Source organism: Danio rerio, chromosome 11, assembly GCF_052040795.2.
Source record: "Danio rerio strain M-AB ecotype USA chromosome 11, GRCz13ab, whole genome shotgun sequence".
Taxonomy (NCBI): Eukaryota; Metazoa; Chordata; class Actinopteri; order Cypriniformes; family Danionidae; genus Danio; species Danio rerio.
Genome location: NC_141031.1, coordinates 27837812 through 27862102, shown reverse-complemented (window position 1 = coordinate 27862102; position 24291 = coordinate 27837812). Strand labels below are relative to the sequence as shown.

The following is a 24291-nucleotide window of genomic DNA, read 5'->3' as shown; positions in this document are numbered from 1 at the left end:
TGTCTACTCGCAACAACCTTTGACCTCACGCAGCGGCTGTTTCCTGAGACAACTGTGTTTCTAATGACTCCAGAGACTCAGAGAAGAGCTGCACGCCACTGATTGTACCAGCGTGGAAATAAGTTTAGCCCTCTGCCCTCTCCTTCAGAGGAAAGCAAAGACCATCCATCTGAACTGTTGTTTTATTCCTCTTGAAAGTAATTGTTGTACTACGAACTCCAATAACACTGAAAGTTTTGCTGGAAGGCCTGCCCCTTTATGACAAGCTTTACGAGAAAAATGAGTAATCTAAACTCTAAAATCACGGACAATGTGTAGCAGTAGAATATTTTGCTACAACGCAAAGCTAAAAGTGTACAAATTGTACAGCAAATGCATATGACTGTAATGCTGATGCACTTTCACAACTCTTGACAAAAATAGATGCTCAAACACTAGTTGTTATTTTTGGCTTACACAACTCTCATTTTCTCGAGATCCAAACAACATGTGTGGCAAAACAGCCTTTAACCCCCGACCTTTTTGTCAACTGCTGCTTAACAGTTAGTGCAAGACTGACCCTTCCGTAATGACGTGCCACCTGTGCAATACAGGGTCACAGGTGCAGATGCAGTTTTTCACCAAGCTATACAGCTTTATGGTCACTTTCTATTCCGAGCAGCTTCCCATTTATAAGTCAAGATGACTTTATAGGCATTGTGGAATGTGATCAATACAAATTGAACTAAGGTGACTCTTAAAAATTAGACATTCATTCCAGTCAGTTTTGTGACCCGTGTAAGTTGTTTGATATGCACTTAAAAAGATTATCAAAAGACTACAAGTGGAACTTACTCATTTATTTTCCACTCAGAAGTATATTCCTACACTGAAAAAAAATATTCAAAGAGGATTCCTTGGATGTACTATTTTTTATGTTAAGGGTTTGTAAACAATTTATTTGGGCTAAATTTAAACCAATAAATTAAGTTGAATAGTATTACATTTAATTTGTTTAAATTCAACACAAATAAATAGTTTGCAACAGTTTTGCACACATCATTTTTTTTCAGTGTATATGAAATCAAGTCAAATCTACTTCACCAAGTTGCGTGGAAGTGACATTGTTGAGTAAATTCTGCTTAATTTGTGGTCAGCTTTGTTTCGAAGGAGATTTTACTCATTCTTTGTTTAACTTGAACTCTATAACCCTGACTCAAGTCATGTTTTTTGAAATGTATGTCTTGTAAACATTTAAGTAAACAGCACAGTAGATTAGATAGACACCCAAGTGAACACAGAGACCTCAATAATAGATGCAGAACACACAATGATAGTAACAAACATTGTTTTTTTTTTGAGTAAATGGGTCTTTTTGAGTGAAAATTTTAAATAAATTAGGCTGCAAGAATGAAATCAGAAAGTAATATTACTTCTCTGATATTTATTTAAAGGATTGTCTTAGACATATTTAACAATACCAACTAAAATATACTTTTAATTCAAGCTTTATGATGTTTACACACTGCTCAACAGAACCCAATGCTGTTTGTTTTCACACATAAAGCTAACTATTGAGCGAAATTACTTTAAAAGTTCACCAAAAAAGTCTATTGAAATGTCCAATTATTATATTTGTTCTATTTTATATACTTGTTTTATGCGCTTTATAGATTTTATTTTTGTCTCTTTGACATGTAATGGCAGCGTTTTTAATCAAAGTCATATTTTAATCAGACCTCTAACAAAATTAACTGTTTATTAAAAGAGGGTTTAGTATGATGAACGAACAATATCCTTTCTCGTTTTTAGTTTTTAGCTTTTACTTTTTAGGATTTATTTTTGTGTTTTTTGTTTGTTTGTTTGTTTGTTTGTTTGTTTGCTTTTTTGTTTGTTTTCGCTGTTAGTATAATAGGGACAATAAACTGAACAGTAAGTGAAGTTGTATAATTTAATCTAAAAATATATTTATTCATTACATTATATTGTAGATTTAATCAAACATTTTTAAAAATTATGTTACATTACTAAAATCATTAAGAGTGCCACAAATATTGAAAGTATTGAATATTATTTATATATACTGAATAATACCAGTGAATGGTCAAATGTTTGGGGTCAGTAGGATTTTTTAATGTTTTAAAATAAGTTTCTCCTGCTCACTAAGGCCTGCTCACTGTTTAATAAAAAACAGTACAAATTTTTAATTTGTAAAATGTTATTGCACTATAAAATTACTGTTCAAAAGTAGTTTATAATTTAATTTAATCATTTATTCCAGTGATTTTAAAGCTTTTCTGAGTGAATTTTCAGCTTCGTTAGTCCAGTCATCAGTCAAAATATCCTTCAAAAATCACTCTAATATTAATATTATTATTAACATTAATAAAAAAAAATATTATTATTGTTATTATTATTATTATTAAAGGTAATAATAATAAAATCAATAATGACTGGTGTAATAATTTTATTTGAACTACATACAAGAAGAAAGCAGTTATTTAAATTTTAAATAGTTATTTCACAATTTAACAATTTTTCACATTTAATAAATGCTGATTTGATAATCACCAGAATATCAATAACAGAATAATACTCTTAAAAAAACCTGACCCCAATCTTTTGACCAGCAGTGTATGTTAAAACCTTTATATATTATTTTACATTTCTGTAGATGGAAGTTGGAAAGAGTGGGTGGGGTGTTCAATCTGGAAAAATCAGTGAACCAGAACCCAAAAGCTCAAAGTGCAATAGCACTATATGTTGGCACACCGCTTATAAGGCTATCTGCCATGGCAGTTTTCTTTACTTCTTTTAAAATTTTAAGTGGAATGCAATGCTGTTTATTTTAACTTAAGTATGTTTTTTAGCCATCCTTTACATTGTCATAAATTATATTTTCACTTTTAGTATTTGTTATATCACTGAAATAATACTATTTTAATAATAATCTAATAATTTTTTTAGTAAATAAAACCATTTGTGAAGTAGATTTAGCCCCATATTTAACACATCTTTGGGACTTTATATTGTTGATAAATGTTAATATATGCTTATTGCAGCTTGAATCACTGATACTTTGGTAACACTTTTCAATATTGGACAAATAGTTAATGGTAATGTATGTACTAATAAAAACAAACAATGAACAATTTCATTTATTATTTAATTTAAACAATTAATATAGTGGGTGGCACTGGGGCTTAGTGGTTAGCACTGTGGCCTCACAGCAAGAAGATTGCTAGTTCGAGTCCTGGCTGGGCCAGTTGGCATTTCTGTGTGGAGTTTGCATGTTCTCCCAGTGTTCGCGTGGGTTTTTTCCGGGTGCTCTTGTTTCCCCCACAACCCAAAGACGCGCTATAGGTGAATTGAATAAACTAAATTAGTCGTAGTGTTTGAGTGTGTATGTGTGTGTGTATGGGTGTCCAATACTGAGTTGTGGCTGGAAGCGCATTAACTGCTTAAAACATGGTTTATTCCACTGTGGCGACCTCTGAAATAGAGTATTTATATATGTTTGCTAATATTAGTTAATGGAAATACAATTGCTTATCATTACCTTTGTTAACTCATAGTGCATTAGCTAATGTTAACAAACACAGGATTTTTATAACGCATTAGGAAATGTTGAACTAAGATTAATAAATGCTGTACGAGCATCGTTGATTATTATATAACTAACTGAGTGCATGCCATGTTGTAAAGTGTTGAAAGTGTTAAATCCTGAATGTTTATGAAAGCGATGGATGTGGTGGTATTTTGTCTGAAAACTCTCAAATAATATTTAATTGTACAATTTAGCTGTTTTGGTAGGAATAAACAATGTCTGAGTGATAATATGGAGACACAGGAGACTGTAAATGACTGTATTAAGCAGGTGTTCTCAATGTTTATTGGTTTTCAAGCATATGCGGTGCTAATAAAAGGCTCTCTCGCTCTCTCTCTCTCTCTCATTCTCTCTCTCTCTCTCCTTCCCCCCTCTTCTCTCTGCCTGTGCATTGAGTCAGCAGTTCAGCTCTCTGACCAAGGTGCCATCACACGCATCACACGCTCACCCAGACCCGCAGAAAAAGGCTCAAGCAATACAAATAGGGGACACTGTAAATGAATTCTGGATGGAAAATGAGCAACCATGAATCTAGATAGGATTCTGAGTATTTATTATGACCATTAATGTTGAGTAGTCAATTTGTTATATTGTTCTACAACAGAAAAAAAATCAACAACTATATAATATTTGGCTGATAATTATGTTTATTGTTTATTATTGCAGCATTTCATTTATAATTGTGTAAATATGTCTATTTTATTGGTACTTGTTATATACATTATATTTAGACCTAAAATGGGATTATATTTGCATCCATAATTGTATTTTATCACTCATCAGGATTCATACTCATACTCATAAAACTCAGCATGTATATACAGTTGAAATGAGAGTTATTAGCCTCTTTTTTATTTTTTTATTTTTAAATATTTCCCTAATTATGCTTAACAGAGCAAGGAAATTTTCACAGTATTTTTGATAATATTTTTTCTTCATGGAGAAAGTCTTATTTGCTTTATTTCAGATAGAATAAAAGCAGTTTTTAATTTTTTAAAAATCATTTTAAGGTCAAACTTATTAGCCCCTTTAAGCTATATTTCTTTTTAGTTTGTCTACAGAACAAACTATTGTTATACAATAACTTGCCTAATTATCCTAACCTGCCTATTAAACCTGATTAACCAAGTTAAGCCTTTAAATGGCACTTTAAGCTGTATAGAAGTCTTGGAAAATATCTAGTAAATTATGATTTACTGTCATTATAGCAAAGATAAAATTAAATTAGAAATGAGTTATTAAAACTATTATGTTTAGAAATGTGTTGAAAAAAATCTCTCCGTTAAACAGAAATCGGGAAAAAAAATAAACAGGGGGCCTAATAATTCAGTAGGGTTAATAATTTAGGGGGTTTAATATATTGGATTCAACTGTATACATTTATAAAATTTTAAATAAACATACACAGAATTTAGAAAACACTACTATACACACACACACACACACACACACACACACACACACACACACACATACACATATATATATATATATATATATATATATATATATATATATATATATATATATATATATATTAACTGTATTGAAATGATTACTTTGCACCATGTAGGCATTTAGAATTGTAATATTTGCTCAATTAATAAATTTGTCGGTCGTCCACACTGTCTGCTATAGTAACCAGAGCAACTCCAGTTCAGTTTGACCACTAAACTGAGTCAAAAGTGTCTGATCTCTGAAGCAGAACTCGGCTGGTCAGAACTGGTCTGTTCCTGCTTCTCAGGCTGTTTTCTAGGGTGGATAATACCAGTGTCCTCTGTCTCTCTCAGCCTTCACGTGAACAGCAGCGGCCGTGTGGCAGTGAGGATGGATGGGGATATATGGAGCTTCCTCTTTCACTTCCTAAATAGGGGTCTGGTCAAGTGACTCTGGTGGAGAGTGAGGGGAGATGAAGTGAAGGAATGCAATGCGGCCGCAGGCTTTGTGGTTTCCGTTCAGGATGTCCACTTGTTTCTGTGTTTCGAGCTCTGACAGCTTGTGGGGGTGTTTGTGATTCATTTGTGATTTACTGTTTCACAAGAACATTCAATCAATGAACCGACTCAGTTTGAGTAAGATCTGCTACTGCTTTTAATATGATGCTATGAGGTGATGTAGTGCTGCATTCGATGAAAAAAACAACAACAAAAAAGCTCTCATGTTGCACAAGAAAATACCTTAGCTTTTCTTTTGTGCTTAAGTTAATGTGTCACGGCGTTTCGTTGTGATTAATTTACAACTGAATTTTCTGAGTGCAAACTTGCAAGTTATACACTGTAAAAATGACCGTTTACTTTATTTAATGATTCATTTGTTTTGTTTTGTTTTATTTATGGTTTCAATTTGCATTGTGACATTGATTTCAATCAAATTTAATGTTGAAATGTTTAACATATTACTTTTATTGATACTTTTGGTAGATTCAAATGATATATTGACAATTATATGAGACATTCTGCCAGAAACGTACATTTTCACTTATAGAAAATGTGACAGGGCCTGACTTAAGCTTATCATCCTCAAAAAAATAATTCAAAAACAAGCATAAAATCATACAATTAAACGATGGAAAGCATCCTTGATGACAGTCAGCTTCTTCTCCATCAAATGATGTCACTTCTGAGTCATAGCCTTAAACGTGTAATGCACGCATTTCATGTTAAATTTAATGCAAATGTAACAGGACTGACAGAAACATAAGGACAATTGTAAATTTATTTGTAGAATTTATAATTTAATGTTTGAATTAATTGATGTGAATGATAACTAATATGCTATTTCTGAAGCATTTTATTCTAAATGACAGTTTTTAGCGTAACAAAATTATTAAAGCTGTAGGTTCAATTGGCCTGAGGACAAAAGGACAATGACAGAGTTTGTACATTTGTAAAATGTTTTATAATAAAGAAAAAAAAATCTAAGAAAAAAAAATAAATGACATACTCCTTTACAGAGCAACTCACGTAAATCAACCATCAGTCCACAGACATTTTTTGGGTAGAAATACTTTTTATTCACTGTATTTATGTTTTTATTTCAGGGACACATTTCATTTCTGGTAGAATGTCCCATATAATTTATAGTATAAAAACTTAATTATTCTTTTATGTAACAGATTTATTTCTGTATATATGATTTTTTAAATTTTCATATATTGTTTCAAATAATAAAAAATGTAATAAATGAAACATTTTTTAACAGCAAAGTTGTCAGAGTGAAGAATAGAGTCTGATGTGGATCATAAAATACGGAAAACTGTTAATTGACTATTATTTTATAGAGCGAATGGATTGTTTGCCCAAAATTTACCTGGAACTTTCTTCTGTTAACCATAAAGTTACTCAGCGGTAGAACTGGGCCGATTAAATGATATGAAATGAAATGATATTATGTCAATAACAACGATAAGCTCTTGACTTTTTTACTCTATATTGGTCTAAGAGCCAATCACACAGCAGAAATGTGCAACATGGTAATCTTAGTGTGTTGATATAAGTGATGGACCCAATTTTTGGCCACCGAAAATTTACCAGCCAAAAATATGCCATCTATGAACCCTCTAATATTTGTGACTTCAGTCATTGTTGGGGTACTAATTTAAATCTGGAAGCATTAACAACTGATATTGAAATATATATCATTATCATTCAAAATGGAAAATAATTATCGAGATTGCATTTTTGCCATATCGCCCAGCCTGACTCAGTGAGTACCTTGATCTCATGAAACATGACATGAAAACAACATAAAAAACATGTCAAAAATGCAAGTCAATTTCATGCCAAAACCTTGATGTCTATTTGACATCCACACACTAATGGACTTTTGACCATCAAAATAATGACACAAATTTAATATAAGGAAAGTTTTATTCATCTCAAAGCTTTAATTCCAACTTACAAATATACTCTGGATTTTGTATCTCTACAATACATGTAAACTACCTACAGTAGATCAAAATGACATTAAATTGACTTTAATATTGGCCTCAAATAGCAATTAAATTACATGTCATGTAATCATTTTTGGACGTCAAAGTCTATTTGATGTCATCTTAACATCAGGTCATGAAATGTTTTTGACATGATTGCTGATGTTATTTCGACATCAAGGTACCCACTGGCTGTTTAACAATGTCTTTGTTTTGTCCATAAAATAAAAGCCTGCTGTTGTTTTAGATTTCAAGTTAAAAAAAATTTCGCAAAAAAGACACATTCAAAGCAACATCCATGAGAAGGAAATAATAGACTTTTTGTTGTTGCTGCACAAACTCTTGCACTATTTTGAGTATTTTGCAGCTTTTCTACAAATCCCTCCTGCAAAAGTTCAAGTTTAGGTGTGTGTCAGCTTTGTATAATTTCTAGAAGAAAACCTCAGATAAGCAGATGCTGGTTTGTCTGTTGTGCGTCAGAACTGATGACAGCACTTCATGAGCACACAACACACACACATGACCGACTAAGGAGAATTCAGGCTTCCTCCCACACTGTCACTTCCTCCTCCCGCACAGACCTCTGCCACTGATACACTTGCCTTTTAGCCTGGCTAAAGTACAGGATTAAACCGGCCGTAAAACTCACTGGGTCATGCTTTTGTTGAAACCTCATGTGCACTCTTTTATTTTAAAACCACAAACTTACAGCACTGAGTTGACAAAAAGTCGTAACTCTGGAACCACAATGGCTGCATCCTGAATGTTTCACCCAGCAACCTGTGTCCTGCTGATGTCTGAAGGTGAAGACGATTCATTTCTAAATCTGGAGACAAAGATTTATCAATTTTCTTTCCATAAACTGCGAGCGATTGAACGTCTTTTTATTAGAGTTTCTGATATTTTTTTATCCTCACAACTAATCACTTACAGGGAGTGCAGAATTATTAGGCAAGTTGTATTTTTGAGGAATCGTTTTATTATTGAACAACAACCATGTTCTCAATGAACCCAAAAAACTCATTAATATCAAAGCTGAATATTTTTGGAAGTAGTTTTTAGTTTGTTTTTAGTTTTAGCAATTTTAGGGGGATATCTGTGTGTGCAGGTGAATATTACTGTGCATAATTATTAGGCAACTTAACAAAAAACAATTATATACCCATTTCAATTATTTATTTTTACCAGTGAAACCAATATAACATCTCCACATTCACAAATATACATTTCTGACATTCAAAAACAAAACAAAAACTAATCAGTGACCAATATAGCACCTTTCTTTGCAAGGACACTCAAAAGCCTTCCATCCATGGATTCTGTCAGTGTTCTGATCTGTTCACCATCAACATTGCGTGCAGCAGCAACCACAGCCTCCCAGACACTGTTCAGAGAGGTGTACTGTTTTCCCTCTTTGTAAATCTCACATTTGATGATGGACCAAAGGTTCTCAATGGGGATCAGATCAGGTGAACAAGAAGGCCATGTCATTATTTTTTCTTCTTTTATACCCTTTCTCGGCAGCCACGCTGTGGAGTACTTGGACGCGTGTAATGGAGCATTGTCCTGCATGAAAATCATGTTTTTCTTGAAGGATGCAGACTTCTTCCTGTACCACTGCTTGAAGAAGGTGTCTTCCAGAAACTGGCAGTAGGACTGGGAGTTGAGCTTGACTACATCCTCAACCCGAAAAGGCCCCACAAGCCCATCTTTGATGATACCAGCCCAAACCAGTACTCCACCTCCACCTTGCTGGTGTCTGAGTCAGACTGGAGCTCTCTGCCCTTTACCAATCCAGCCACGGGCCCATCCATCTGGCCCATCAAGACTCACTCTCATATCATCAGTCCATAAAACCTTAGAAAAATCAGTCTTGAGATATTTCTTGGCCCAGTCTTGACGTTTCAGCTTGTGTGTCTTGTTTAGTAGTGGTCGTCTTTCAGCCTTTCTTACTTTGGCCATGTCTCTGAGTATTGCACACCTTGTGCTTTTGGGCACTCCAGTGATGTTGCAGCTCTGAAGTATGGCCAAATTGGTGGCAAGTGGCATCTGGCCGCTGCACACTTGACTTTTCTCAGTTCATGGGCAGTTATTTTGCGCCTTGGTTTTTCCACACGCTTTTTGCGACACTGTTGACTATTTTGAATGAAACGCTTGATTGTTCGATGATCACGCTTCAGAAGCTTTGCAATTTTAAGAGTACTGCATCCCTCTGCAAGATATCTCACTATTTTTTACTTTTCTGAGCCTGTCAAGTCCTTCTTTGACCCATTTTGCCAAAGGAAAGGAAGTTGCCTAATAATTATGCACACCTGATATAGGGTGTTAATGTCATTAGACCACACCCCTTCTCATTCCAGAGATGCACATCACCTTATATTCTTAATTGGTAGTAGGCTTTCGAGCCTATACAGCTTAGAGTAAGACAACATGCATAAAGAGGATGATGTGGTCAAAATACTCATTTGCCTAATAATTCTGCACTCCCTGTATTATTGCAGACTTCTGGGTGTTTTAAAGTTTTCAGTAGTTTGTTGTTGTTCCATCTCTGTTTCTTCGCTGATTGTGAATAAACAGCCTGGTTCAGTACTGCCACCTTGTGGAAAAACAACCAAAAGTGCTCGTGCAAGCTATATTTTCATTCATTCATCTTCGACTTAGTGCCTGATTTATTTAGAGTTGCCACAGTGAAATGAACCGCCAATTACTCTGGGATATGTTTTACACAGCAGATGCCCTTCAAGCCACAACCCAGCACTGTGCTGGGAAACGTGTGTTGCATGCTTGGTTAAAGTTGGTGTAAAATCTAAATTGATAATGTTTATTCTTCAGGTGAACAATTAATCTGTGCGCTAAATAAAAATAGCTTGTTTTGGTAATTTTCAGTTAAAGTCTGACTATTTGTTTCAGTGTTTGATGGTTTCAGCAGCAATATTCTTAACCACACCCCTGTTCCCATTAGTTTGCTATAAGGGATTTTTTGGGATTTTAATATGAACAGTTTGAGTGGCCCTGGCAGCAGTTTTGCATATTTCTTAGTATACAGGAATACAATTTGACATATGTATCTTTATATACACCAGTAAACCAATACTCTTTGTAAAAAAAAAGATCCAATCTTGGTATATGTACATCACAATACCATTGTTTACAGGTTGATCTCATTATTCATCCTGATCTCAAACTAACTATCTTACGTTTTGTCAGTTTAGTGATTAGTTCAGTCTTACAAAAATGTATGATTTTTAAAAGGAGGTGTGGCACCAAACCCCACCCCTAAACCTAACCATCATCAAAGAATCACGCAGTCAATGAGAGAATGTGTTCATTATTTTGAACGCATCGAAGCAAAAGGAAAAACAGATTGTCTCAATGAACAGTGATTTTACTTAAGACAAATAGTACAAAAGTAGCAAACGCATTAGTTTTAACTTTTAATAATTTGTACAGTATATACGGCATGCATAGTTCTTAGTCAGGAAGTTCTCAGATAACATAGTTTCAGATTGTTTTTTTGTGTTTTTTAAAGGTAAATGAAGGTTATGCAGCGCGTTGTTAATTGCAGAGCTCCTCTATTAAAAAAAGAAAGAAAAAAAACAATTCTGATAAAGATAAAGCATCAGCCAGATACGAAAAATTACGCAAGAGTAACTCTAAAGAAACGGAACTCATTACTCACTATAAAAAGTAACTAAGTTACACAATTATTTACTTTTTTAGGGGATATACCTAATATTGTAATGCATTACTTTCTAAACTAACTTTCCCCAACACTTATGTAATGTTTAATAGGAGACAGTATTGTACATTTACATACTATAAATAATCCAATTATGCAAAATAGATTTCTGCGCCTTTTTTTGTTATTATACGATCTGGTAAAACATAATTGGATTACTTTTTTGATGTGCATGCTGGACTTTAGTCGGTAAATGTGTTTCTTGATGGATAAAAAGTTTATTCTTGTAAGTTTTTTACTTGCATCTTGGCGTTTCCATTATGCAGTTTTATATAATATTCCAAGATGTGCATCAAAAATGTGGATGGAAACAGAGCTAGTGTTAATGCAAAGAAAAATAAATGTCCATTTGGCAGAACCACTCTTTATGTCAAATACCTATGAATATTCATGAGATCAGATATTCACATATGCAAAACATTTAACAAATACAGCAATTTTATTGGGTAATGTGTTTCTTGACAAAATCCGATTTAATTTAAATTTTTATTTGCCATATTAACCTTTTATAATAACAGCAATGAAAATTGATGATAATGAAAGATTTACAGTTATAAAGGATCTAAATTACTAAGGAAACATGTTTGAAATTGGCATCTTAACATTGGATATGTTACATTTCAAGCATTTAGATTTAAGGATTTTTTTGCCCCGACAGCCTTCCATACTAGAGTGCATGTTAATACCAAAGTATACTTGTGCTTTATAGCAGCTGTTACATCCTCAGTGAAATTTCTCAATCAGCTGAAAATGTGTCATGTTCCATGGAATTAAAAACACTTTTTTTTTTTCTTAGAATGCAAACTTCCACCATGCTTTGTCTTAATATAGTGTAGGTGGGGTCAAATGTAGCAGCACAACATAGAGTACATGACAATTGTTCAATTGCTCGTGCGCAACAATGCAAATGGTTGGATATGCTCACTGCAGATATAGCAACAATATTCCTGATTGTCCAAAACTGCTACAACCTAAGTTTGTATCAGTTCAAAATATCATAAATGTTTCTTAAAATGATTTATGTTCATTTAATAAGAGGGATGAATGAAGTGCTGCTGTTAGAGTAGTTTTGTGTTGTGTCACTGCCTATTATCCAGAACAAAATTTTCAATGATATGCTATTGCAGTTTTGTTCAATGATAAGGTTATTAATTCATTTTGATATTTTCTTAAATTTCAAAGGGTTTATTTAGTTTTGTGTAGTTTGTAATTTTGTTAATTTTGCCTTCATTTGTTTTAAATTATATTTATTTATTTTTTTTATTTTTTATTTTTTAAATTTGTCAAAAAAAATGGGGGGGGGGGTGTTTTAGTTTATTTAATTTATTTTAGATTTTAGTTTACTTTAATTTATTTAGTTTAAAATAAAAAAGCAGCATATACATATTTTTAAAAAATTATATTAAAATCTAAACAACAAAATAAACACTTAAAGTATAATATCTTAATTCAAACTTTGTTGTTGTTTTTATATGACTGCAGATTAAGCAGATTAATTGCTGTGTTTTATTTTTATGTTTATCTTATATCCATAAAAACTAAATAAAATTAGACAAAAAAATTTAATGAACATTTTATTTCAGCTACTTTATAAAAAGTCAAAGTTGTAAAAACACAGATTACTGAAATTTTTTTTACAGTAAAATACATTTTCAGTTTCTTCTTCAAAATTACAAAATGTTCAAATTGCTCTCAAGTTTAATTCATTGTGTTTGAGTGTTTGTTTGTGAAATTTATTTTTAATTTGTGACGAAGCATCATTTCCATCATTTTCCATTGTGCTGTAAAAAAATGTAGAATCAATTTTCGCTCCGAAATCACTGGAAAATATCACAAACTAAGAACACATGGAATTTGATATCTAGTATATTCATACATTCTCCGTTAATATTTGCTTTATTAACAGTTTTTTTTTTTAAATCTACACCATAGCTTAAGTTAGTTCATTTTTTGTAAGCTTTATTTTATTATCAGTTAATAAAACTTTATAATTCTGTGGCTGTAAATATTAGTAAACTTTCAAATAAATAATCAGCTCAACGTTTAGCTCAACTGCTGTATTTGTCTGTCAGATATGCTGCGGTGAAACAGGACCAGTATGGAGGACGTGGAAGCCCGTCTTTCCCAGCACAGACACACAGGCTTTAGGCTTCAGGAGACATTATCAGACCTGAGCATCATCAGGTCAGCACTTTTCCATCAGGGCATCAGAAACTCACAGTCTGTACCGTCGGCCGATGATGAGGAACTGACGAGGTCTGAGGTGACATTTCACAGCTACAAGTGCAAACCACCAACATTCATCTTCACATAATGAGTCTGCATTGTCTAGATGTGTTTAGTAAAAGATGACACAATATACATAAACAAATAGACAAACAAAGAGGATCTAGTTTTTATTTAAATGCAGTTTAATGTATTCAAACACCATATAAAGGTCATTGGTTTTAGTGCCATTTAAATTCATGTGTTGAACTTATTTCATGTTGTTTTGTTTAAAATAGGTAAAAACTATGATAACAAGTGAACAATAAACTGTGAAGCAGAGATGCCAAACCTAGGGTATGTGATGGTATTTTTCCGAAATGTACTTTAGTTTCCATAAATTAACAAAATTTGAGGTTTTTCCACAGAATTTCTTTCCCTCCTGATCGTCTGCATAAAATGTTCCCAGCTTGTTCCGACCTCTATTTTAAGTGCAAAACTTGTAAGGGCACATTCTTTCATTTATTCTGCTCCTGTTTTCACATCCAACCATATTGGAGAGGGGTTCATTCTGCAATCCAGGAGATAATAGGAAACCGTTTTATTTTCTCCCTCTTACGTTTTTTTTTTTTTTTTTGAATGACATTCCTGAAGACCTTTTTTTTAGTCAGACCTCAAACCTCTGTTTACAACTCTTACATTTCTGGCTAAGAAATGTATAATACTAAAATGGTCTACTTCTGAAATTTCAGCTATTTCCATGTAGATTTCTCAGTTGTCAACTTTTCTTCCACTGGTAAAATGTAACTTTGACCTCAATCACAAACAGGACAAATTCAGGAGACTTTGCGAAACTCTCCAATCCTTTAAACTCTGAAAATTGTATTTTAAGAGAGTTCTGGCTTCTTTTGTTTTGTTTAGATTTTTTTTTTTTTTTTGTTTTGTTAAACAGATACATTTGTAATATTTTATGTAATTGTCAGCGTTTGGGGATGGTTTGTTTGTTTGTTTGTCTGATTGTCTTTTTGAAAAAAAAAGTTATTGAGTTTTTATTTTTTTATTAGTTTAGTTCAAATGTATTTTTACATCTACTTAGTTTTTATTTAGTATTTAGATGAGATTTTCAAACTTGCAAAAATATTTTTAAAGTACAATTTATGTATGCTTAGTTCATATATACCATTATTTTTATTATTTAACAAAATGCATTTTTAAGAAACTTAAAATTATTTATGTAATAGTTTATTAACCTAATATTATCAATGGTGAAACAGCCACGGTGCTTTACAGTAAGTTTTTGTAAAAACTGTAATTAATTTTATTAAGGAATTTAAAATGTATTAACTAATCCATTTCATATTTGATTAAAAAAATTCTTAACAAAAAGGTGAAGAGTAGTATCTTTTTAATTATATACTTAGCAAAATAAATGTCTTTTCTGTCACTTTTGATCAATACACCCTTGTTTTATACATTTAAATGAAACATTTATAGCAATGATTTTGTGACTTACAATATATATGTAACTTGTCAGACTTATCAAACATTTTGCAATCATATTTGATCAGTTTAATATGGCAGTCTATTGTAAAACATTTTACGCATGAAACCGAAACTGTTCAAAAAGTTCATTTTCTGAAAATCCACAGAGACAGTGTTGAAGAAACACCCTGTGAAACTGACAAACACTTCATTTTCAGTCAAACACACGGCCGTCAGTTTTTTTTCATATTTGCTGGAAAACCAGAAAGTCAGCCCACATGAGAGAGGATCTGGCAACCTGACGCTCATCTGTTCCTCAAAACAAAAGTTTGCTTCATGCAACCAGACAGTGTTTATGACTTAAGATGTACAGTTGAAGTCAAAATTATTAGCCCCCCGTTTATTTTTCCCCCCAATTTCTGTTTAACAGAGAGATTTTTTTTCACACATTTTTAATAGTTTTAAAACTCATCTCTAATAACTGATTTATTTTATCTTCATCATGATGACAGTAAATAATATTTAAGTAGATATTTTTCAAGACACTTCTATACAGCTTAAAGTGACATTTAAAGGCTTAACTAGGTTAATTAGGTTAACTAGGCAGGTTAGGGTAATTAGGTAAGTTATTGTCTTTAAAGGGGCTAATAATATTGTCCTTAAAATGGTGTTTAAAAAATTTAAAACTACTTTTATTCTAGCCGAAATAAAACAAATAAGACTTTTTCCAGAAGATGAAAAAAATCACACATATTGTGAAAATTTTCTGACTCTGTTAACCATCATTTGGGAAATATTTTAAAAAGAAAAAAACTCAAAGGAGGCTGATAATTCTGACTTCAACTGTATGTTATTATGGTGTAAAAAAGGTATGATCATACTTGCCTCGTTGACTGATTTTTCTATTACAAGTTTTCAAATATTATATGATTAAATATCAAAACGAGGCATTGTTTCATCAATTATTTGCCATTGTGCTAGCACAAACATATGAACACTGGATGTAGTCAGATTCAAACTTATAGTTTTTTTTCACATATTACAGTAAGGTTTTAAGAATCTCTCTTCATCACTCCATAATTGATAAAATAAACCAAAAAGATAGATGTTTACTTTTTGTTGTTGTTGTTGTTGTTGAATAAAATGTACAATCAAGCATATTTTGTACAAACAAATTCCTCTTAAAAAAACCTTTTTAAACTGCATCATTCCTCAATATTCCAGGCTTTAATAAAGCTTCTTATTGTTAAATTATTGTCATAGTATAGTAATTATTATTGTATTGTTATATGTATTAAATTATATTATAAAATAATATTTAACTAATAGAATTATTTGTTGCACTTCACTTTTATAAGCAATGCCTAAGAATATAAGATTTTAAATATTTATTTATTCATATTTACATCTTGGTTTTCAATTTAGAGGAAAAACAACAATAATTAATTTTTAAAAATTAAATAAACAAAACAAAAAAAGAGGGATAAAAGGAAATGAAAAAGGGAATAAAAGGGGGAAGGTGGCAAAAGGTGTCATTATTCTAGATTATTCAGATAAACAATTGTTGAAAAGAAACAAGAAATTGTTGAAAATACAAATCATCCATAAAATGCATTCACCAGATTGTCAATATGACAGAGGTTTGTATATACATTTTTGGAAATAGGGAAAATATGTAAAAAGCCATGTCATTCTCAGTTTATTTCGTTTTTTCCAGTTTCACATAATGAACTGCTGACATTTGAGTTTGAAATAAGATAAATAAAGGGTGTCCACATTTTCTCAAAAACAGTAATTTTTTTCTTTCTTTCTTTCTTTCTTTCTTTCTTTCTTTCTTTCTTTCTTTCTTTCTTTCTTTCTTTCTTTCTTTCTTTCTTTCTTTATTCAGGGACAGTGTACAATATGACATGTTGTGCCAGAATTAGCTATATACATATTATTTATTATTTCATTATTTGTTACAAATGATTTAACCACATCATTCAAATCATTATTATGAATTTCATTTATAAAAGCAGACATAAATACTTAAAACAAATAACTTTTACACACAAAAAAGATATCTGCTGTTTGTTTACAGTGAAAACCCTGGTTGCCTTAAATTTTTTAGGTTGAATTAAATTAAACTAATGAGTCCATTGAACATTATCAAGTTAAACTGACTTCCAACAGCTTGCGTAACTTAAAAAATTAAGTTAGAACAATAACTTAGTTTAATAAGTTACAATGAACAAAAAAACATGCTGTCATGAGTAATTGATCATGTCATTTTTACACATTTTGAAACCCAGTGTAAAAATATGTTCAAATTAAAACCTACAGTCACAAATTGATAAAGTTCGACTAAACAAACACTCGCAGTCATATTTTAAAAGTTTTCTGAAACTCTTTATGTATCAAAATCTCAAAATTGATGCATAAAGAAGGACTTTTGCAGTGTCTTGCCTTAAAAATGTTGTCAAAATTGACTTATGGTTTCATGACAGGGATACTTCGCACCTCATCTCACTGGTCAGCCAGTGAAACCTCTCTCACATTTGAGGCAAAAGTGATATTTAGTAGCAGAAAGCAGTAGCCACCTTATATTGTAACCTCTGGCGTTTTTACTATCAAATTTATGCAAATGTCTGACTCTGGGTATTTATCTCTATTATGAAGACAGAAAAAAGAAAAGAAAACGCATTTGTGGGAAAGGATGGCAGCGTCACATCCATAACAAACTGTGATAGTGAGAAGAGTCTAGCGTGCCACTCCCTGACGGCAAAGCCACCATAAAGAAGAAGTGTATAAATACTGACGATAAACAAAGCACTGAGTCTGCAGAAAACCTCTCTGCGGTGTGAGAAAAGTGCATGTTCGTCAGTCACAGGATTTAGACGCTCTGTGATGGCCGTTGTTGTTGCTGTATACAAAACAAGGCGGCGATCTGATGATCTGACAAGAATCAAATGAGCTACTTAAAACAAAATAGATACACTGAGTTATACAGGCTGGATAATGATCCTATCTCTGTGTTTATTATGAGTCATAAGTGATTAGAGATGTATTTGACACTTGTGTGTTCCTCTTAGAAATCATGTCTGTGTTTTCAAGATTTGTTTTTGTGTTTGTTGGGTTGGGTTGATTAATTTCGGATAATGGTAAAACAGTTGTGATTGTAAAATGTATGAAATTCAAAGAATTAAATTTTTTTAGTGTAAAAACTTCTAATAAATATTATGAAATAAAGTTATTTTTAAATAGTATTCAATTTATGGCATTATATAAAAAAATCAACTGAGATATTTATTTATTGTTCATATATTTATTTATACGTTTTACAACATTATATTTCTGCTGTATTTATTCATTTTCCAAAAAATTTTGATTATATCATGTTTTAAATTATATGTTATGTTATGTTATGTTATGTTATGTTATGTTATGTTATGTTATGTTATGTTATGTTATGTTTGTTGTGATATGTTTGTGATGTCGTGTCATGTCATTTTATGTTGTATTATATTATATTATATTATATTATATTATATTATATTATGTTATATTATATTATTTTATATTATATTATATTATATTATATAATATTATATTACATTACATTACATTACATTACGTTATATTATATTATATTATATTATATTATATTATATTATATTATATTATATTATATTGTTATGTTATGTTATGTTATGTTATGTTATATTATATTATATTATATTATATTATATTATATTATATTATATTATGTTATCTTATATTATATTATATTATGTTACGTTACGTTACGTTATATTATATTATATTATGTTATGTTATATTATATTATTTTATAGTATATTATATTATATTATATAATATTATATTATATTACATTACGTTATATTATATTATATTATATTATATTGTTATGTTATGTTATATTATATTATATTATATTATATTATATTATATTATATTATGTTATGTTATGTTATATTATATTATATTATGTTATGTTATATTATATTATATTATGTTATGTTACGTTACGTTATATTATGTTATGTTATATTATGTTATGTTATATTATATTATATTATATTATATTATGTTATATTATATTATGTTATATTATATTATGTTATATTATATTATGTTATATTATGTTATATTATATTATGTTATATTATATTATATTGTATTATATTATATTATATTATATTATATTATATTATATTATGTTATATTATATTATGTTATATTATATTATGTTATATTATATTATGTTATATTATGTTATATTATATTATCTTATGTTATATTATGTTATATTATGTTATATTATATTATATTATGTTATGTTATATTATATTATATTATATTATATTATATTATATTATATTATATTATATTATATTATGTTATATTATATTATATTATGTTATATTATATTATGTTATATTATGTTATATTATATTATATTATGTTATATTATGCTATATTATGTTAGGTTATATTATATTATATTATATTATATTATATTATTTTATATTATATTATATTATATTACATTACATTACATTACGTTATATTATATTATATTGTTATGTTATGTTATGTTATATTATGTTATGTTATATTATGTTATATTATATTATATTATATTACATTACATTACGTTACGTTACGTTACGTTATATTATGTTATATTATATTATATTATATTATATTATATTATATTATATTATATTATATTATATTATATTATGTTATATTATGTTATATTATGTTATATTATATTATGTTATATTATATTATATTATATTATATTATATTATGTTATATTATATTACATTACATTACATTACATTACATTACGTTATATTATATTATATTATATTATATTATATTATGTTATGTTATGTTATGTTATGTTATATTATGTTATGTTATAATATTATATTATATTATATTATATTATATTATATTATATTACATTATATTATATTATGTTATGTTATGTTATGTTATATTATGTTATGTTATAATATTATATTATATTATATTATATTATATTATATTATATTACATTATATTACATTATATTATTTTGTACACTCTCAGAAAAAAGGGTACAATGTTGTACCAAAGATGGAAAAATCCTTGTCACTGGGGCAGTACACCTTTTTATGGGACATGATTTGTACTATGGAAAACCAAAATGTACCTTTTAGTTTTTAAAACCTGCAGATGCGATATTGTACCTGCATCAAAGGTACAAATCTGATCCATAAAGGTGTACCTTAATAGTGTTAAAAATTGCAAACAGTTATTAAAAATGCCTTAAATGTTTAGTTTACAATACCTATAGGTTTGTTTTACCAGTTGTTTTGTATTATTGTATCATAGAGCTTAATAATTTGTGTTTATAGGTTTCTTTAAACATATGCTTTTAAATGATGACCCATGTTTTAATATGGAAATTATTCATAAAATCATGTTGCCTTTCCAGTAATATTTATTTTCATTGATATTGTAATGGAGAAGGAGGTGCTAAACACTTTTCCACCCTTTTTGTGTACAATTATTTCAATGATACCATAAAAGGCACAGAACAGTTTGTACCATACCATAAGCACAGAACAAGATGTACCATTTCCGTACCATATAAAATACAATTTTTACAAAGGTACAAAACTGATCCCCAAGAAACATTATTTGTACCACTGTGTTTTTTCTGAGAGTGTCTATTCTATTCTATTCTATTCTATTCTATTCTATTCTATTCTATTCTATTCTATACTATTCTATTCTATTCTATTATATTATATTATATTATATTATATTATATTATATTATAAGCCCTTTTAAGACTGAGAAAAAACAGTTCATCATCATTTTCTGCTGGATTCTAGGTCATATGGGTCTTTGTGGTATTGAAACTAGCATATGACGCAGCAACAAAAAAAAGCAATTTCTGAGTGTGACTATGTTTAATTCCTTCTGATGATCTAACACCTGCAATTAACTTGCATTAAAAAGGGTGAACAGAATAGGACAATTATGATAATAATTATACAAATGAATTTATGGGTTTTGGGTTTTAAAGCTTTTTTTAATTGAGTTTTATGTTAATTTAAAACAAATCTCCATAAAAAAGAGTTTTTTATGGAATTTAAAAATAATACTAATTAATAATATGTGTGTTTTTTTTAGATATAAAATAATTTTCTTAAAAATATTGCTCATTGTTTTTTTAGTGTTTTATCTTTCTTTAAACTTTACTGTAACATTGAATATTTAAATGATATTTCAAATGTATTTGTTGATTATATAAAGAGAGCATATAATGTTGAGATGTATATAAGAAAAGCGAGCTGCTGTGTCTCTGTCCGTGTGTAATATTGTTGTTAAGATGTCCTCTGCAGTCGCCTCAATCAATGAAATCAAACTTGTGCTGATCCAGCAGCTCTGATGAGTCTCCCTCTCCTCCATCCCCCTCCAGCAGCAGCTCGTCTGTCCACACATGCGTCTCCACACATTAACAGCAGTGAATGTGGCACGATAAACGTCAGCATGTACACAAGACACAGCAGCTCGCTTTCACAAATACCCTTGAGTTTAATTCAAGTTCACCTCTGCATAATTCACACACACACACACAAACGCTTCGGACTAATTGTTTCATGATTGCGTTAAGATCTCAGGTTTTCAAACATGTAATGAAACTCATTGGGTCGTTAAAGCGAAAACACATTGCTTTTCAGTTCAGATTTTTAGGGATTTTTGGATTTTCATATTTTTAAAAAAAAAGTCAGTCTAATGAAGAGGAAACATTCAAAATAACATGTTTAAGTTTTTCTTTTGTCATATGTGTATGTGTCTGGAGATGTTAATTTAAACTCTTTTTTTTTTCTTCTACTGCACTTAGCCATAAATTTCCACTTCAGCAGAGCTTATATACAACATTCAGACTTCATTCAATAATTAAATAGATTAAAATAGTAAATATTTAATAAATAATTAATTTTAATGATTATTTTATACAAGGCTTTTATTCATATCTTTATTCTGAAGGTTTTACTCAGGGATTTGTCCATACATATAACATGCCTGATTAAATACAACAATTTATTCTACATAGTACTGTATATAAATATTGAGATAGATAGATAGATAGATAGATAGATAGATAGATAGATAGATAGATAGATAGATAGATAGATAGATAGATAGATAGATAGATAGATAGATAGATAGATAGATAGATAGATAGATAGATAGATAGATAGATAGATAATCCCTTCTTTGCATTTTAAACATATGCCATAATAAACCTCCTGAATAGTGGTTAGTTTTTAAGTGCTTTTTGTGCTGTTATTCCTCTCATTTCTATTTATTTTTGAGGTTTAAAGACTACATATTAGTGACAGTTCATGCACTAGTTTGCACTGGATTAGCTTGTCTGCTAAAATGTGCTTGCATTTTGATATACTCCAAAACATTTCTTATAATTTTGTCAAATTGCTAAGTACTATACTATACTAAAGTATTTATTTATGTGTACTTAAACTGTAAGTTTTTTGTTTATATCACAGTTTTAGAAATTTTTTTGAATGATTATGAAATGTTGGAAAATAAATGTGTACAGTCTTTACATTTATTAGACCATCTATTATAAAAAAAAAACTAATATTTTAGGAATATGTTAAGACTTTTATACGTAAAGTTTAAAATTGAATAAATTGTTTATTTAAAATACATAACAAACTTCCTGATATGTTTAACTTTACTCAGTAGTCAAAATTTATTTTATAAAATAAAAACATAATAATAGGGCGGCTTGCTGGTTCAGTGGTTAGCACTGTTGCCTCAAAGCAAGATTGTTGCTGGTTCGAGTCCCGGCTAAAAAAAAGTTACTTAAAAATTTAAGGCAAAAAAAAATAACAACTTACAATTTTAAGGCAACAATCTGCAGGACATCAACTTAAATTGAGTCAAATGCAGAATGGGTTAAAAATTGAGTCAACTCAAAAGTGTCCTAAAGTTGCCTTAAAATTTTAGGTTGAGTCAAAAAAATTATTTAACAGTGTAGGTCAGTTGACATTTCTGTGTGGAGTTTGCATGTTTTCCCCATGTTCGTGTGGATTTCCTCCGGGTTCTCCGGTTTCCTCCATAGTCTGAAGACATACACTATAGGTGAATTGGGTAAACAAAATTGGCCTTAGTGCATAAGTGTGTGTGAATGTGAAAGTGTATGGGTGTTTCCCAAGTGTATGGGTGAGCATCCGCTGCGTAATAAAAACATAGGCCGGAATAGTTGGCGGTTCATTCCACTGTATCAACTCCTGATAATTAAGGAACTAAGCTAAAGAAAAATGAATGAATGAACAACATAATACTGTAATATTATTAATAAAAATGAGGTGCTTCAATGCCCCTGGCTATGGGCCTGCATGTTATGGATAATATGGTGAAAACTATTTGTTGTTTTTTAACCCTACTAACCTGCAGTGTCTTGCCTTAAAGCAGAATAAATGTTTATAAATGTGCGGTAGCCTGCTTTTATTAAAAAGTAAAAGCATTTCGGCTGAAAACTGAAAGCTAATTGGCATAATAAACACATTAAGCTTAAAGAATAAATATTAGTTAATTTTACAAAACTCGCCATAAAAATCAATAGTGCTGCTGGCTGTTCAATAATATGATGCTGTGTTGTTATACAGGTTAATATTAACACTTAATACAAAAAGTTTAATCATTTATGTGTTCATGAAACATTTAGTGAGGATCCTTGACCTTGGTAACAACATTTATAAGACCTGAAGCGATTGTAATGCAACAACAACAAAAAAGTCTTTCTCTAAAAACATTTAACATCATTAAAATAAGGCTGAATGTAATATTATAAGAGAATATATCTTGAATATCTTTCTTACTTCTTAGGCAAGTTGTTTTATAGTCATAAATCAAGATAATTCATGTTTAAAATTTAAATAATATTTATAATATTTAAACATTTAAAAAAAGACTGCTTAAAATAATATACTATTGAGTTGTACAGTTAGATCCATAAATATTTGGTCATCGACACAATTCTAACATTTCAGGCTCTATACACCAACGCGATGGATTTAAAATAAAACAAACAGTCTAATGATGGTGTGCTTGACTGATAGTGATAGCTCTTTGGATCTCTTTGCATCTCACCTTCATTTTAAATCCATTGTGTTGGGGTATAGAGCCAAAAAATATTAGAACTGTGTCTGTATCAAATGTTTATGGACCTAACTGTATGTCCCATATTTGTAAAACCAATTTTATTTTTTATTTTATTTAAAGTTGTACATAAATATAAATAGGTATTAA

The 24291-nt window shown here is 30.0% G+C and overlaps 1 long non-coding RNA gene across 2 annotated transcripts in view; it reads left to right on the top strand.

The window, feature by feature from the left end:
• LOC101882529 (uncharacterized) overlaps nt 1–16043 on the top strand; it is a 36205-nt gene extending 20162 nt beyond the window's left edge. For both annotated transcript variants that reach the window (XR_015502643.1, XR_015502642.1), the window contains exon 3: nt 13329–16043. This is a non-coding gene — a long non-coding RNA (uncharacterized LOC101882529). The remainder of the gene's footprint in view (nt 1–13328) is intronic.
• The last annotated feature ends 8248 nt before the right edge of the window (nt 16044–24291 follow it).